A 4,791-nucleotide genomic window follows, 5' to 3' on the forward strand; every position below is an offset into this window, starting at 1 on the left:
CACCTCCATCCCTCCCCACCTCCATCCCTCCCCACCTCCATCCCTCCATCCCTCCCCACCTCCATCCCCCATCCCTCCCCACCTCCATCCTTCACCAGCATCCCTGTTGAGGACAGGTGGCTGCCTGTCTTCTGCCCCCACCCCCAGGAGGCGCCTCCCAGGCCCGGCCCCTGCCTTCCCACCAGCCCCCACCGCTAGATGGCCTCCTCACTCTGCCTTCAGGCTCTGGGTCTGCAGGTTTGGGAAAAATATGTGCAGACCAGGTTGGGAGGGCCCTGAAAGTGGGGCTAGATAACTTGGTCCATCCTCCCCTGATCCCCCCATTAGTTTTTGCAATCCCCCATTTCCCTTTTCCCAGTGTGGTACCCGCTGGGCCCTACAGCTGGCACTCTGGCCTCCCCATCGAAGCCGCTGCCTACCACACTCATCCAGGGCTCACCTGGACTCCAGTCTCTGGGTTTGGGCTCTAATCTTACATCCTCTCCTCCCTGTATCCCTCACTTTGACTTCTCTTCCTGATAATACTTGTACTCATTCTCTTTCCATCCAATCATCCAGTTTCAATTTCTTTCTGATTTTGTTCCAGTTTTGGCAAATTGAATCTCCGTTGTTACGGTTCTCCTAGAGATTGCCAGCCAGGGCCCCTCTGAATCTTGGAGGGATGGGGTCCTTCAGCACTGCTCTCCTAACCCCATGTTCCTTGCTGACCCGGACCTGGGGGATGAGTCTCCGGCTTCCCGGAGGGGTCCAGGGAAGGCCCTGCTGTTCACGGCAGGAGCCCTCACTTGGGTGCACAGCAGCTGCTCCCGCCCTGCACGCATGGCCCCACAGAGCTGCAGCGGTGGCGGTGGCGGTGGCAGGAGGCACTGGTGGGGAGGCCCGCAGCTCTGGCTGTGCTGGCACGAGGGGCCAGTGGGGCGATGCCGTCCTCGTGGGCTGGTGCTTGCAGGGCAGCCATTCTCAGCAGGGCAGAGCGGAGAGAGGGCCCCGCCCCGCCAGGGGATGGGCAGGCTGCTGCACGCTGCAGCAGGCCTAGGGGTAGGACCTGGGCGTCTTCCAGGCCTCAGGCACTCTTTGAAGCAGGAGCACAGGTGGCATCGAGGCCCCTTCTATCCTGAGGACTTACGATTCCCTCCCTTACTTGGGAAGGGCCTGGTGGTCCCAAGCTGCTGCACGGCCGAGGGGCTGTGTGTGTCTCCAGGGGCCAGAGCTGGGTTCGGAGCGGCCCGGCTCGGACTCAGCCCTGCCTCTGGGAGGTGGGCGCTGCGGACGAGATGTACCTGTCCAGGGAGTGAGGACTCCGGGCTGCATCTGCCTGTGTCCTGTGTCCGCCGGGCTGGTAGAGCCCCTGGCTGGCTGTCCCCGCCTCTCTGAAGGAGGGTAGCTGCGACCCTTCTTGGCAGGAAGCAGAGCGCTTACATCATCTGGGCAACTTCTGTGCAGACGTTTTCTTTTAAATAAAAAAGGGATGCAGTGCTGACATGCAGAAACAGAAGCCATTTCTCTACAGGAGCAGAGAGAGCACAGAGGCTCCCCAGGCGGCGGCTTCGGTGTTTGCCCTCCGCTGTCCAGGGAGCATCCCAGGCATCAAGACTCCCGGGTCCCAGCCGCCGGGGCACCCTTGTGGCTCCAGGTCTGCCCTCCTCCGCCCTCTCCCTCCTGGCCAGTCACCCGACCGCTCCTGAGCCCTGTTGCATGATGGCCATCAATGCTGTGGTTCCGCGTTTGCCTCGTCCAGCAGTCTCTCTACAGCGGGAAACAGCCGGAATTGGCCGTACTCCCCCGCTGTGGGCATCCCTCCTGGCCCCTTAGGTTTGTCCCTCGGACGCCTCGGCCCCTCCCCGGGGATGCACCTCTGGTTTGGGGTGGCTTCCCGGGGCCTTTTGGCTATGTTGGGCACCAGCCACGTGTGGAGTTGGGGAGGCCCTGTGGGTCCCACTTGGCCAGGCAGCTTCCAGAAGGTGCATCCCCTCCCCCACCCCCCTTCTTTGCTGTCGTGCAAGAGGGCGATGCCACATCCCTCTTAAGATGCACAACCAAGAGCAAGAAACACAGAGGCATCGGGTGGAGGGGGCCAGGCAGGGGCAGAGGAGGGGGCTAGGAAGCGGGGTCAGGCGTATCAGGAGGTGGGATAGGGCGCAGAAGGGGAAACTGAGGTGCGAACACACATTTGGGCTTGACAACGTTAGTGAAAGCTGCTGGGACCTCAGCAGTTCGACAGACCCCGGACCCAACATTTGGGGGGTGCTAACAAGAACCCCTGGGAGGGTGGCCGGTGGCTTTGGCTGGGGGGGGGGAGTTTCCCGGGGAGACAGATGCCACACCACAGGGCTCAGCCCTCTAGGGGCTGGGCTGGGAGGAGAAGGACGCTGTGGGTGAAGGAGGCGCCGTCCCCGGGGGTCCCGTGGCCCCTCACCTGGTGGAGGAGTGCAGCACAGGGGCCTGGCTGATGGGGGTGTCCTCTTGTGTTTGCCAAGCATCTCAGCCAGAGAGTGTCACTCGGTGAGAAGGGAAATCTCACCTGTGACTTTGGGTAATCGTATTTGCTTATTCAGTGTTTATTATATGTTTTCATTGTGCTTAGATAAAATTCAGTTAATCAATGCACACAACGCATTGCACAGGTGAGGAAAACGAGGTACAGAGAGGTGAGATCTCCTGTCCGGGCACTTGCAGAAGATGTGACAGAGGGTGGCCCTGCCCTAGAGGCAGGCTCGAGGTCTCTGCCGGGCTGATGCCAGCACAGATGAGCAGCAGGTGACTGGGCCCAAGGCCCCTTAGCAGTGAGTGGTCAGCATGGACCAGACTGACCTCTGTCTTGAAGCTCCGGGTTCTGCACCCCTGAGTCCCAGGAGAGACACCCAGCAACGCTGTGTTTCCAGGCTGGCTGTGGGGCTGCCCCTGAGCTGTGGGCAGAAGCGTGGGTTTCAGGTTAGGCATATGCCCAGGGACATCATTTCTATGAATCCTTGAATTATTTATTTTTTAACATTTTTATTGGAGTATAATTGCTTTACAATGGTGTGTTAGTTTCTGCTTTATAACAAAGTGAATCAGTTATACATATACATATGTTCCCATATTTCTTCCCTCTTGCGTCTCCCTCCCTCCCACCCTCCCACCCTCCCAGTCCCACCCCTCTAGGTGGTCACAAAGCACCGAGCTGATCTCCCTGTGCTATGCGGCTGCTTCCCACTAGCTATCTATTTTACATTTGGTCGTGTATATAAGTCCAGGCCACTCTCTCACTTTTTCCCAGCTTGCTCTTCCCCCTCCCTGTGTCCTCAAGTCAATTCTCTATGTCTGCGTCTTTCCTTGAATTATTGATCTCTCAGATGACTGTGGAAAAGAACACAGTGCAGCATGAGAGAAACCTTTGAACAAGAGCAGCCTTCCTGGGCGGGCCTCTCTGTGAGATGTCTCTGTTTTAGGATTTGGGACCTTCACCAGGAGGGGACCACTGCTGCTTCAGAACGACAGAGATTTTCAGACACAGGACTTCCAAAGCCCGCCTCACCTTCAGGTCCTCTGTTATTGTTACTCAGCATTCTGTTCACCACGTGACAGCGTGTGGGTCTCCAGGGCCTTTGATCAGCCCCGTCGGGGAGGGAGCGGCATCCAGCTTGTCGGGCTGTCCGTCTGCAGGGTGGGGGGCAGAGGTGGTCCGACACACGACCCATCACTATGGCAGGATGCTGCACCTTTCTTTCCTCTTTTTGCAGCTTTTGCTGGTTTCAGTTTTATTTTTCAAACAGATTATTGTGATACATAGATCCAGGCAGACAACACGACTCCCCACAGCTAAGTCAGCCTGGGCCTCCTGTGGCCTCAGAGCTGCCAGGGCAGGGTCCCAGCATCTCGGGCGGGATGGAGCATCTGGAAGTCTCACCGACTGCCTTTTGCCTCTTGGTTTCTGAGTGTGTTTATTTTAGCACCATTCTGTGCTCTGTCCTGGTTGTCCTGATGTGGACTAATTCCCCGGGGCTGCTGGAATGAAACGCCACAGGCTGGGGCTTAAGACAACAGACATGCACCGTTTCACAGGCTGGAGGCCAGAGGCCTGAGCTCCAGGGATTGGCAGGGCCATGTTTCCCTGACGGCGCTGGGGAGGGTGTCTCCCTCGCCTTTCTCTTAGCCTCTGGTGTTGCCGCAGTCCTTGGCATCTTACGGTTTGTTGATGCATCACTCCAGCCTCTGCCTCCATGGTCCCCTACCTGGCCGTCCCCTCCCTGTGTGCCTGTGGTCTCTCCTCCTCTTAGAAAGACACCAGTCACTGGGTTGGGGCCCACCTTACACCAGTGTGGCCTCATCTTCACTAATTCCACCTGCAAAGACCCTAGTTCCCACTAAGGCCACGCTTGCAGGTACCGGCTTGGTCTTGAACAAGTTTTTTGGCCCCAGCTGAACCCACCATAGATGGATTAAACATTAGCTCTTCAGTAAGAGGCCACGTTCTCTCCAGCCCCTGCAGGTAAACTCTTGGTCAGGACGAACAAAACCTGGGACCTTGTTTCCTCCTGGGCTGAAAGGAGGTGATTACGATCTGAGAGCTGTGATTCGTGTTGCTGCAACTTGTTGTCTCTTGTTTGTAGGGCAGGAGCCGCGTCACAGACGGTGCTCTACCTGAGTCGATGGTGTCCCACAAACTCCTCGTGTGCAGCACGTGTTTGCAGATCTCGCTGGAGTCCCCGGCAGCCCTGGGGGTGGGGTGGGCGAGGCGGGGGGCATCGTGCTCCTGTCACAGGTGAGGCGACAGAGGCCACAGGACTCCCTACCAAGAGCTGGCAGCTG

The sequence above is a fragment of the Monodon monoceros genome, unplaced genomic scaffold (assembly GCF_005190385.1).
Source record: "Monodon monoceros isolate NGI ecotype Baffin Bay Population unplaced genomic scaffold, NGI_Narwhal_1 Super_Scaffold_2, whole genome shotgun sequence".
Classification (NCBI taxonomy): domain Eukaryota; kingdom Metazoa; phylum Chordata; class Mammalia; order Artiodactyla; family Monodontidae; genus Monodon; species Monodon monoceros.